Source organism: Semicossyphus pulcher, unplaced genomic scaffold (assembly GCF_022749685.1).
Source record: "Semicossyphus pulcher isolate SPU_LCO1_2020_fin unplaced genomic scaffold, fSemPul1.0.p SCAF_7, whole genome shotgun sequence".
NCBI classification, from domain to species: Eukaryota; Metazoa; Chordata; class Actinopteri; order Labriformes; family Labridae; genus Semicossyphus; species Semicossyphus pulcher.
Genome location: NW_027211748.1, coordinates 7949858 through 7963723, shown reverse-complemented (window position 1 = coordinate 7963723; position 13866 = coordinate 7949858). Strand labels below are relative to the sequence as shown.

The following is a 13866-nucleotide window of genomic DNA, read 5'->3' as shown; positions in this document are numbered from 1 at the left end:
GCAGCCTTTGCCACCAGTGTATGAATGGGATGTGTGTGTGTAAAAGGGTGAATGTAGCAGAAGGGTTTACACACTTTGAAAGGTGCAAGTAAGTGTAGCGTTTAATGTAACAGAAGCAGCAGATATCCTGAAGTATCCAGACATCCTCGCTGGAGAGACAAACTCTGGTATTGTCTTTGTTCATGCTCCTGTCACATGGGACGGATGGGGAAGATGGGAACACTGACGAGATTGACATGCTAATAACAGTTAGTGCAGTGTATTTAAACCCTCACTCGACTAACTCAACAATGATACAACTGACTCATCTTACATGAGACGCCCCTTGCTTTGCACTATGAAGGTTGGGTTGGATTTATTGGAGCTTTCAGAAAAGACTAGTTTTCTCTGTCCTAATTACAACTTAACAGTCCACCTGAAAGACACATTCTGACAGGCAAGCACAATGTGTTATGTTAAAGTAATAATCTCAAAGATTGTCATGTAAATAAATGTCTGTTAAGTCTCTATCTGAATGAGGTAACACAATGGTGATTGAGTCTATGGCCCACTGATGAAAGCCTTTGCATTTGCAGTATATAGTGTTATTACAGACTGGGTGTCTGTGGCGACATTCATGGACAAAATCACAAGCGGCACCCAGTTAGTGACGCGTTTTCCATCAGCCAGCAGTGGTTGGTCTGTCAGAGAGGGTAGGCGGAGCTAAGCGGCTGCTTTTCCGCTCTCTGTAAGTGTTGCGAGTAAACAGTAATCTACTATGGCTGAACAAACAAAGAAAAGATGGATGACTACAGATACAACTTCAAAAATAAGTGAAAATCCAAAGAAAAAGAAACAAATTCGACGCTCAGACGAAGCAAACAGTCTGAAAAGGAAAGCGACCGTCAGCGAGGAAAATCAAGAGTTACAACCGTGACAAAGGGAGCCAACTGCAGACGTCTGGTTATCTGGGACGTATGCGCTTGCAATGCCTTTAATCGCCACAAGGTGCCGCTAAATAGAATGAAACTGAGAACTTCGAGTTTATAACTTTAATATCACTAGGGGGCCAATGGTGACATTTTGACACCTGACACAGAAAAATTAAGCTTTAATGACCATGAGGGTATTTTGGCTTGCAAACAGCCAATCTGGGAACCCATCAGCTCTCGTCTGCCGACACAGCCCTATTGGAGTTACGGCAGACTTCTGTACTTCCTTTTCCATGTGCAGCATTGTTTACAGTCAAATTAGCAACCTGAGAGGTGACCGTGCATTCAGATCAAAAGTCCCTCCAGATATGTCGGCAAACTAAACGGCATTTGGTCATTTCGTGGTTCATGAAATCCCCCGGAGGAGCGTCCGTTCATCTGTTTGTGGTGAGTTTCAGTTTCACTGTATGAACCTGAAGAGAGAAACCATTGTTCTTGTGATTTACTTTAATGAACATGTCTTACCTCTGCCAAAATTTCAACGTCATGATGCAGATTAGTAAAAAGTATAAATGCAAGTTTTGTCTGTCCTTAAGAGGAGAAGAAAACTACTTTTAAAGTGAGGAATCGAAGCCTGCTGATACGTGATTGGTTAATACTATTAAGACTACAAACGTACTACAAACAGAAACACAAGAAGACTTTCTGTACTATAATCCAGTCCACCTACAGACTCTACATTTTTAGAAAGAAAGAGGCTTTAATGAAGCTGTTGAATCTGCTCTGATCTCACAGTCATACATGCTAATGTGAACGCAGCCTCGGGGAGCATTTCTAACCCTTGATCTCACCATCAGTGTGTGAGCATTACACATTTATAAAAACACAGTATGTACACTACAGCTGCAGCCGTGAATCATTTATATTATCATCTTCTTTTCTATTCTGGGACTCAACATGTTGCGTTTAGATTGTCACCTTTCCACACAGGCATCAGCACCACCTGCAGCCCCACGATGCGCCTCACGTCTCATCTCCTCTCCTCCCCTGCTGAAGGTCTTTCTCCCATCTTTCCTAACACCTCTCTCACCGTCACCTTCATCCTTCAGCAGCCTCCCTGTCTTCTGAGATGACTCATTACAATAAAAGCCTCTTTCATAATGCAGAACTCTTTTTCTCGCACCTTCCCGTCTCTTTCATTTTGTTTCTTTCTCGCCTTCTTTTCACCCATCTTTTTTGTCTCTCTCCAACACAGGAAAGTCTCTCCTTCCGTTTTCCTTCCCCTAATCTGTCTCTTTCTTCCTTCTTTTTTTTGCTTCCATTTTACTTAAAGCTCTATTTAATTAGATTAGTTTGTATTTCTGTACGGTTCTGTTCATGCACTCCTTCCTTCCTCTCCAGTTTGCTGCAGCCAGAAAGCGTGACTCCCCCTTCTGCCTCGCCTTGACTCAATGGTGTCCATCAGAGAGGCAATGAGTCACATTTCTGTTCACCCCTGCCACGAATAAGCACGACATGAAAAAAACCTGACTGCTCGATACACACACACACACACACACACACACACACACACACACACACACACACTCCCCTTGACTAATCTGAGTGGCTCGTGTCCATCATTAGCTCACTATTAAACAACAGGGAGCAGAAAGTACCAGCTGCAAGCCACAGCCAGCTGTGCTATTATTATCTCCCTACTGTGTGTGTGCTCCAGTTCTGCAGACTGCTTATACCTCGGTTTAAGCCTATATTAACTTTTCCCAAATTGGAAGCGTTTGATCATTTTCTGGCCCCGCTTCCTCATTTTTAAGTGTGTGTGTTTTTCTTTGTGTGTGCGTGCGGAGGCCCCATCTCCATAATTAGGGCAGACCAGCCACACATGGGTCTCCCCTGACACTTCCCCTCCAAGATCTAAATATTCATGAGAGTCTAAACGCTTTCATGAGCTCTGTAATTATGGCCGGAAAAAAGCCGGAGACAAAGAGAGAGACAGAGAGAGAGAGGGAGGGGAAATGCCCTCACACTTTTTAAACACGCTGTCCCGGAGTGTTAGAAGTATCAATGGTGCTGCACAGTTCTGCCGTCCAAAACAGACGCTTGGGAGGACTTCTGATTTCACAGCTTTTGTTCAGGACAAACAGACAGTTTCACTATAAACAAAACTTTCCACAAAGAGATGCTTCATTTGATACGCAGCGCGCTCTGCAAGCGTGAGTAATAAAGCAAACAAGCTGATAATCAATAAACTGTCCACTGTTGGGATCCTGATTGATGTCGCACTAGTTGCAGGTGGATGGATACACGTGTGACACAGTGTTGATTCTCCTCGACAGCTGTGGGCAGAAATCACTTTGCCTCAACAGTCCACAGAGTCAGAATCAATAACCTGTTATTTCTGTACCTGGTTCTGCGGTCCCTCGATCTGCCAAGTAGAGCTGGGCGAAAAACCAAACCTGTACTGAGGCTGACATCAGAGCTGACTCGCTCCTGACTGATCTAATCTGGATCCTGCAGATTTGTTGGTTTAAAGCGTTCCCACAGGGGAGTTACTGAGTGGTTCACTAAAAACACTACAACACTTTAATATCCAGTCATGCGCGACTGATTCTACATTCATATTCATTAACAGTAAAAGTGCTAACACTAAAGTTCCTGTCATAGGAGGGTAGTGGTGATGAGACACATGATTCATGCTCTACATATACTTTGCTTTGTATCTACACAGTAGGCACGCCACAGGTAGACCAGCAGCTCCCCAGAAACTGTGCACCGCTGCACCTCAGATGTCATCAGCTATGATTGGTCCAGCTTCGCACAAAAACTACAGATACAGTGAGTTTGACGGCAGTTCGGCTTCCATATCAAGCTAAAATGTTATTTTATAATTATTAGGGCTGTCGATTGATTAAAAAAATTAACTAATTAGTTGCACAATTTGCTGTGATTAATCACCTTTTTTTCTTCTTAAGACTGAAGCTTGTAATATGGGTATTTAAATGTAAAATCAGGAAATTTTCTTTCATCTTTTCAACTTTAAACACAGATTCTCTCCTGTGTTGTTGGCAGAGGAGCCATGAACTGTGATTACTCTGAGCAGCATACATGGGAATTAATTACAATACGATATATTTCACTGGTCTGAAAAAGATGCTGAATGTGTTGCTAGTCGCTTTTTAGAAAATATCACCTAGAGGGAGAGAGAGGAACTGCCACAGGAAGTAAACACAGCTGCGTTAACTGCGTACATTATTTTCACATTTCAAAGTAATTAACGTGTTAATTTTGACAGCACTAATAATTGTATATTTTAAAAAGCCAGAAAAGGTTCAACACAGTTGCTTAGAGACCGCACAACCAAATAGCCTTTTGGCGGGGAAATTGCTGAGCAACACAGACACAAGTTTAATGCTCACAACGAGACAGACTCAGTGCTCATGTTCATGTCAAAGATAGGCTTTCATGGCGTTTCCTTCTGTTGAACACACATTAATGATGGAACTAGTTGTGTAAGGGTCTGTTACAACTAATAGCGTTTTTTGTGCTGGCAGCACCTACTTCAATTTTTTTCTATACAAATGCAGTTCAGCGTTTCAGCGCAAAAACGCCTTCCGCGTCAGCTGTGTTTTTGTCGCAGGGCTCTCAGTTGAAAATAGTTCAACTTTTGGAACGCCACGCTCGTCAATGTCATTTCTCCCTCACAGACTAATCAAAATCAAGAAGGGGCGGGACTTTAGATATCAACATACAATTTCCAGGTGTGGAGCTGCTGCTAAGGCCAGGACACGATTCCTTTTTTCTTTATGAAATTTCACAGAATAAAAGCAAATATTAAGCAGACAGAGCGACTAAACGATCACCACCGAGTGAAACAGAAGTGCTGCCAGGCAGCTTTTCGTAACCTAGCAACAGTAAGCACTGACGAGAAGCGCTCTGAAATTGAGGTCCAGGGTGCTGCCAGCGCAAACGGTAGCGTTAGTGGACACAGGCCCTAAAGGTAAGAACTTTTGAGAGAGGTTCAAACCCTGCTAACATTCACAGCTGTACAGCTGGACAAACATTAGCAACGAAGTGGCAGAAATTGTTTGTTGGTTTTGGAAAGCATAAAAACTGTCTCATGCAAAGGTCTTCACTCCCATGTCATCTACACTGTTGCATATTTTTTATACAGATTTGTACCTTTTGCCAGAGCAAAGCTAGCAATCTTCCCCAATTATGCTAAGCTAAGCTAAGTAACTGCTGGGTGTAGCCAAATGTTTACCATATAGACTTGAAAGCTCTTTTGATTCTCTCTTTTCTCACTGTTGGAAAAAAAAGAGAAAATTGCTGACAATTGTCAATTTTATTAAAATGATTGATCCGCCCTCAGGTTATGTGACAGTAAAAAAAAGTCTCATTGTCACAGGTTTCATCCCCCTTCCCTCTAAAGCCTGAGGACAAATCTAATATCACATCTAATATTAGTGCAGATATGACGTTTGGTAAGCAGGCTCAGAGTGCTGTCTGCGCTATTTTTGGATTTCTAAGTAAATAGCTGGAGAAGTGAGCCAGGATTCCTGTTACAAACACAATGAGAGATGATACGAGAGAGGACTTCAAAGCTCTCAGAGAGACGCTCTGGCAGGAACTACTTTTCTCTTTCACTAAACCACAATTAAGCAAACTCCAGCCAGAGATTTGCTGCTTTTCCACACGCAGATTTAACACCCTCTGAGTTATCTTCCCATCGCATTTCCTCACAATTTACAAAAAGCCATAAAACGCTCACGCGCCTGCTTTACATTCCAGGATGAGTCAATTGATTTTATCCAGCAGGAAAAGCCATCAGATGTTCTCCTGGAAGCCGTGAAGTCACGCCGCAGACTGCAGCTAATTCAGAGCCGATTGTCCCGGCACATTGACACGTAATGCCGCTACACTGACACACACAGGGAAGAGACAAGAGCAATTTCTAAATCACACACACACACACACACACACACAAACAACGCAGCAAATCACCTTTAAAATGACAAATGAGCAGGAGCATTTCACCTCAAGACGCTGCTGTCATTTATATGCAAATGAGCGCACAGAGAATCCCTCCGTTCGGCCGACTTCACTCTCCAGAAAGTAAAAGAGGGTACAAACTTTGGATCAGATCAGACGAGATGATCCGGTAACGATGGGGAGCCAAATGATTCATGACAAGACGGGGCATGAGGAGGTGACATAAGGTGTGTTTGTCACAACACTAATGATTTCATGTTTCCTGTTGTCTCCCCAGAGGCCTCCAACTCAAACACGACTCACCGCTGCAATCCTTCTTATAGAAAATGACACATATCACACATGATGACGGCACGCAGCATCACCCTCGCTCTGAAACAACTGCTAAGCGAGCCAAACCACAGAGAGATACAGCGGTATTAAGCTGCAAACAACAACGCAAAACATCTCTTTAGTCTATATTACAGTTAAATGCTTTACTACATGTGCAATCCTGTCCAAGCCTGTGAGTCATCAGACACACAACCATGCAAAACACACACACACACACACACACACACACACACAGACATAAACATATAAGTGTGTACACTGCATTTAGGTTAGGCGAGGAACACATCTTCGTCCTGTTTCTCTCTGCAGCGTTGTGTCATTGATTTTTGAGCGCAGCAGTGCATGAGAGGGATGTTTTCCTTGAGTGACATCTGCATAAGTGTGTGTATGTGTGCGCGTGTGTGTGTATGTGTGCGTGTGACCCTGAGTGTGTCCCTGTGCCTTTCTGTAAGCTCAGCAGCCTCACTGACTTCACAAAAGGCTGCTGAATATAAATCCACCAGCCACTCCATCTGCCCGTCTCAGACGCATATATTTGCATGTTGTTCGGGACAGAGAGATGTAAATGACCGACAGACGAACAGTCAGGAGGCGTCTTTCTACCTTATATGCAGCTGAGACAATGGACAGTAAATTAGCCTACAGCCATGCTAGTGGCTCTGAGAAGCAGCAATTAGCACAGTGCTGCTTTGAGCTCCATTAGCATGCTAACATGGTTACAATGACAATGCTAACATACTAATGTATTCTAGATGTGTCCCAATCCAGGGGCTGCAGACTTCGAAGGAGGCGGTCTACGGAGGTCATTCGTAGCCTGCGTAGAAAGTTAAAGCCGAGCTGAGATGAGACGGCCTGGTCTAAGGAGGATTTCCTGTTTGCGTCACCAGCTGTTCCCGCCCTTACCCTTGTGTCACCAAACGCTGCTCCTGTCGCCGAGCAACAGGTAGCTAGCGGGCTAACTAGCTAGCATATCTAACGTCACGTAACTTTCAAGGTCCCTTTCGTTTCTGTAAACATGTAACGCAGCTATTCGATTGAGTTGAAACAAAACACTTTTACAGTTAAATGTTTATTTTTTCGGCCACGTAAGAGTCCGCCATCTCGTTTGAATCGCCGCGCATTAAATCTCAGGATACGGTGGGCCGCGAAGGATACACCCGGGCAAAAAAAGGTGCATTTGTTGGCCGCATCTGAAGGAGCCTTCAAATTGGGACGGCCTTCGACGCGCCGCTGTGACGCAATCGGCCTTCAGATACAGCCTTCAAAGGCTGCAGCCCCTGGATTGGGACAAAGAGAATGTTTACACCTTTAGTTTAGCGTGTTAGCATTGGCATTCAATTTTAATATTGAATTTTAATATAGCTGAGGCAAATGTGGTTTGCCTCAGCTATATTAAAATTCATTAACCATTTAAAAAGGTTCCTGTTTCGAATCCCTGCCTGGGGGTCTTTCTGTGTGGAGTTTGCATGTTATCCCCGTCCATGCGTGGGTTCCCTCCGGGTACTTCAGCTTCCTCCCACAGTCCAAAGACATGCTCGTTAGGTTCATTAGTGACTCTAAAAGTGCCCGTAGTCTGAGCGTGAAAGGTTGCCTGTCTCTATGTGTCAGCCCTGTGATTGACTGGCGATCAGTCCAGGGTGTACCCCGACTCTCGCCCAATGACAGCTGTGATAGGCACCAGCTCCAGTCGTTCCCGTTATACTTTATATTACTACAAATAGCCTAGACATAGTTCTTTAGAGAAGGCATTCCAGAAAATGATCAGAACATTACAGACTCATATAAAAAAGTTGTACATAAAGATGAAGAGTTATTGCAATTAATCTTATCGGGGATATTTCTAAATTTCATGATGTTCAATGCAAAAGTTTGAGGCCTTCCCAGCTGACTGACCCGCCAACATCGCCCTCAATCCACAAACACTAGCACTGATTAATCTGCCAAACAGTACACCTCAGTGGTTCACAAGTGTGAGGATTTGCAGATGTTTTGGACTGCCGGTCAGATAAACCAAGCAAAGACTAAAGCATTTATAAATTAATAATAAAAAACACAACAATTAGCCTTTGATAGATAGCTCACAATCATTTCAAAGCCCCACTCTGACACTTTGCTCCTGCCAACCACAGTGCATCTCTCACCATCACAAACGCTCTGAGATCTATTTGTACCTTCATCTGGTCTAATTTGAGGCTTCACAGGTTCAGATGTTTGAGCCGGCTTCCTGTGAGAGCCTGTTTCCTGTGGTACTCTGCACAACAGTGCACAGTGGGGGAGGCGGGGAAATAAAGTCATTAAAAATAATGATGGCTGATGCAAAGCAGCTCGTACGTCTTGTCACCAGATCGCCTCATGTTACCCTAAGTGATGAGCACGGTGACACACAGAAAGCAGACGCTGAGTTAGTGTTGTGGACCGCCCCAAGATAAGTCGACCATCACTGCATTTAAATGAGCACTCTGACATCACTGGCACCCTTCTGTACAGGGATTACTGCAACATGCTTCAGACAGAACTTCCTCTATCTCAGCTGAAGGATTTTAACCTCTGTATGCATGATGCCAGGCGCTATCTGCTCACTTTAAGTAGCAGTGACAGGGTGTGATAAGTGTGATAAGACAAAGCCATGTTAAAAACCTTATCTGAATCCCATCTGCTTCTCTCCACACACTGACTCATAACGCTGCTTATTAGTCCCTGTGGAGGGATAAAGGGGACAAGACGAGATTTTTAAAAAGGGAGGGAAAAGCTGCAATGAAAGACAGAAAAATAAACAGATTAGGAGGGAGACAGCTGAGCGCAGCAGGACAGAGAAACATACAAGGAGTACCGAGACTAGAAGAGGCTAAAATTTGAACGTGTGTGCAACTTAGCTGAAAATTGCCGGAGCAAAAGTGTGTTTTTAAAGCTGTTATTTCAAGTGTAAGAGAAAAGTGTTATCGCTTAAAGCCTTTCAGATTTTAATTTTAAATTGAAGCCCAATTTACAGACGAGTTGTGAGCTTTTGCCTCTTTGCACTGAATGGAATAACTCGGCCTGACTCCACTTGTTTTAGGTACCAGGTACTTTCTTGAGTTTCTTGAGTTTGTTTATAGGGGCCGGCTCACTTGATTGACAGGTGGATCCTGCTGGCTGTCTGCTAGACGTCAACACAGAAACAGTCACTGAACTTAACTTCACCTGTTTGTGTTGATGGAGCCTTAAGGGGATTTTTTCATTCAAAGTTTGGACAAATAATAATAATATGGCCGTGCAAGAAGTCTGAGCTCCAGCTTTTCGGTGAGTTAAATGCCAGTGTTATTGTATTGAAATATTTTTAGTACTACGTAGCAGGTATACTGTGCTCGCTTTAGCTGCTTGTTAGCCTGTTCAGTGTTTATCAAACATTTATTTAATTGTCAGCCAGTAAACATACTGTTGGTATGCAAGAGTCAGGAGTTGTTGGCTTTTCCCCGGAGAGATTACAGCGGAGCGTAGTGATGAGAAGACTGGTTATTTTACGTTTCCCGTTACGTGTTGGCTCGCCGCTTTGTCACCGGGCGAGCGAGCAGCGAGTCCGCTACTTCTTTAGTCTTAACTTCTTTAGTCTTTAGACTGCAGGCGATAAATAAACACCTGCAGTCAGTCACCACCACAAACAGGAAAGTTAAACTAGCTCATTCATTATTTATACAGTCCATAGCTAATAACCACTAAATACGCTGAGGAGCATATAGCCTAGCTTCGGCGCAATACGGGCTTCAAAACGCTTCTTCAGAAACAGTAGCAGGATATTTAGAAATCCCAACAGTATGAATTTCAATCATACTAAAATAAATAACTCCAGACACTCATTTTTTAATAAACTGATGCAGATATTATGTAGGCGTGTTGTGTTGTAATGTGCAGCATGCGCCAGCAGAGGTCAGGCTACTGCTGGAGGAACGCGGAACATCATGCCGACAGCTGATGACGTCATTAAATTACAGGCGACTTTGCAATCGGAGGATGGTTCCAAAGAGTTACAGCAGGAACGCACCCTGGAAACTTGTAATGGGCACGTGCAGTGGCCCGAGATCAGAGAGAGGAGAGAAAAGATCAGCGACCAATTAGGCAGTTTTCGTGTGTGTACGTCCTTGAGATCTGCAAATCTTATAAATGATGTTAACATTTCATACAATCCTGTGTTTTGTAAAGACATGTCCGAATAATTGCCTGCCATGTGTGAAACCACCTCCCCCCTTCCAACCAGCCGCCCCGCTCCGTTTTACAGCGCTGTTTTTTTTACTACAGTACTACGGTATGAAAAAATGGATACCGCCCAAGCCTATCAGGCACTATCCACAACTTGGCCATTGGAAAACAAGGAAAAGAATCCATGCGAGTCCAGTCGAGCCGTGCCGTATGATGCCGCGGAAATTAAGCAAATGTCAGCACTGAAAGAAGCGAATCAAACTTTTAAAGAGTAAATACTGAAAACAGTCCAACTGTCATTTAGAGAATAAGGCCAACCTAAGTGTTTCTTTCCGCCTGTAACAGCCAGGCACTCTGCTACAAACTCCTAGCCGGGAGGACATGACTTTATAGTGTTTTTTCAGCTGAGACACACGGAGGCGTCTGGTTGCTAGAATACCGAATAAACAAGGAAGTAAAATATTGGCACAAGGTAGAGTACTCGCTCTGGCTGAGGGGAAGTCTGAAGTGTGTGAAAGGAGAGAGGACAGACCTGCGGGCACTGAGGGACCAGCATAATATCTCCTCCATTGTTGCTGTTGGTCAACACTTCTACATGTACAAGGTGATGGTTGAAGCCACGCCCCTGCTCCACTGTGACTGGACGGATGGGTTACAGTAAAAGCAGGTAAAATGTCTGTTGGAGTATTTGAGCTGTCAGTTGAAATATTTAAACATTTGTCAGGTGATGTATTGAGGATGAAAGAAGATGAAACTTTCATTGAACTTGAAGCATAAAAAAAGTTGTGCACTGAAAGTGAATTTTGAAAGAAAGTTCAACAGCTGAAGCGGCAGGAGAAGAACAGGGACAGCGAGGGCGAGGACAGGAGACGGAAAGTTTGCAGCAAAGTGTGCAAGAAATGTGGGTGGAGTGTTTAGGAAGCAGGAGAAGGAGAGTTAGGACGTGTAAATAGAAGCTGAATGGAAACAATAAAGAGACGCAGCCGGTGAGCAGACTGATGTCCTGTAGTGAGCGGCTGCTCAGATCAGCAGACAGATAAATGACCCTCTGTCACCAGTGTGTGCTCCATCCCCTCCTCCTCCTCCCTCACTCTATCCCTCCATCTCTCTCCCTCCTCCCTTATCCAGACAGGTCATCCATCAACCGGCAGACTCCACCAAACCTGCTCCCCACACACACACACACACACTCCTATTTGCCAGTAACTTGTTAGCAAACCAAATGAGGCGACGCTGCACCTGGTACATGTGAGGAGGGCGTGAGGTCCCCTCGTGTGCCACCTTTCCTCCTCTTACACTCTCATCCTCTGCTTCTCACTCCATCTCTCCCTCTCTGTCTTGTCACCTAACCCATCTGAGCTGAGGAAATGTTACGGTGAAGCTAGGGAGAGAGCTGATCACTGCCAGCAGAGGCATTGATACATCATAAAAATGCAATACAGTTCAGCATTTATTTGCACTAACACCTATAACTCTCCAAAAACAACTTCTGGTGTTAGAGGAGCACTTCCTGTCACACTTCTGCTCCGATATGAAGCATCTTTACAGTCTCAGTCTTTGAAAGCGCAACATCAAGGCTCAAATATAGTTTTGTACACTGAAGCCATCACTTCCTTACACAACTCAACAGTGTTAACATACAAAATGGGCATTAATGTGCAGAAATATTAGATGTGCAGTAACATTATAATGGGCAATAATACATCTATAATGTGCAATAATATCTCAAATGTCATATAACACATCTACAAAATCCATTTATTTGTACTTATTTAATCTACTACTTTTAAGGCTATCTTTTGTGTTAATATTACTATTGTGTGTGTGTGTGTGTGTGTGTGTGTGTGTGTGTGTGTGTGTGTGTATTTTATTTTATTCAGTTTGATTGTGGTTTTACATAAATTCAAGTTAGAAGCTGTTTATTTTTGGACTTTTTACCAACCTTTGCTCTTTTATTTTGAAAATCTAGCGAGTTGTACCTCTTTAGGGCTCTTAAACTCTTAAAATTAAATTAAATTTGTTTGGTGAAACTACCTAAAATTTTGACTTAAAGACACATGTAGTCAAACAAGCTATAAAAGCCATGAAAATTGTTAGATTGTTGTACAGTAAATTAACAGCCACATTTTGCTTATCCGTCCCTGATTGCTCACAAAAAGATCCCCACACTCCCCAAACTGGAGAAGCACACATCTGCAAGAACAAGCACATCCAGGTAGGCTGCGTGAACATTACTCAGTATTTCTTATTAGAACTAAAATAAGTTGTAGTAGCAGTCGTTTTACTCAACGGTAAACTGATATTCTAACTATCTATTAACGGTCCGACGTGGATTGAAGATACTTTATAAAGGAAAACAGAGAATTCTCCAACTAGCCTACATATCACCCTGTGCTCCACATCCAGTGGTCATCTCATCTGGTGTAAACAGAGAAACACTCACCGAACAGAAACTCAACTCGCCTCCAAACTACACTTTTCTCTCCGGATTTATCTTCGAAGTAACAGCAACCGATGCCTCTCCTCTTCTCCGCCGATGACAGCAGCGTTATTCCAGCGGTGTTACATGTGTTTCAGCGATGTAACGACGGTTTCTTTGTTGCAGTAAACAGCAGCTCGACACATCCAGGCAGCCAGCAAGGACCCGATGCTGAGTGTCCATTTACTCCGCAGACTGAGAGCTGATTGGTCGCTGCCACCACAACACAGCATTCGGCTCCGACGCGATTGGCTCAGGCTCTGACGGTGCGTTCATATACTACTCGTAAACTACAGAACTTCTCCCGTTACATCAATATACTGTATAACGCTGTACAGAATTAATATCAGTAGGCTGCTACTACTAGGCTACTACTTTTAGTTCTACTATTAATCCTAATTATTTTATCAAATCTGTTATCGTATTGATAATATCTACATTATTACGCGTATTTGTTCTCCGCTGATGCATCAACAGACTGTTTCACTAGATCATTTCTTATTCTCTTTATCTGAAAATGGATAGTGTAAATGAATCAACATCAAACTGATGTACATTTGCATGTATTTGATGTTGAGTCATGTACTTCAAGCAACAGAGTTGCTGAAAGGCTAGTTTGGGGTAGTCCCTTTTTTGATGTTGTAATATTGTTAGAATAATAAAATAAATACAAGAAAAAATACACAAAAAGCACAAAAATACATACAATGCAGTTAAACAACCACACGCGTAGCACTCTATTAATCAGTCAACCTTCAACAGTGCTTTGAATTTGACAGTAATTACAACAATTTTCACAGTAATAATGACGTCCTGGATTCCGATAGCACTTAAAGGCATCGTCATCTCCATGCTTTATTCCCCTTTTCTTGTGAACATCCCAGATTGTGGTTTCCAGCAGAATCTTTATCAGTGAACAATTCAGCGGACTGTTAAGTGGAAGTCAATTCAACTACATAACCACAAGATCAATAACCCGAT

At 43.1% G+C, this 13866-nt stretch overlaps 1 protein-coding gene across 1 annotated transcript in view; it reads right to left on the bottom strand.

Annotated features, from left to right (window-relative positions):
- LOC138611684 (SPRY domain-containing SOCS box protein 4-like) overlaps positions 1-12919 on the bottom strand; it is an 82842-nt gene extending 69923 nt beyond the window's left edge. The window contains exon 1 of the mRNA XM_069684871.1: positions 12850-12919. The gene's annotated coding sequence lies outside the window, so the exon portion shown is untranslated. The remainder of the gene's footprint in view (positions 1-12849) is intronic.
- Between the last annotated feature and the right edge of the window lie 947 nt (positions 12920-13866).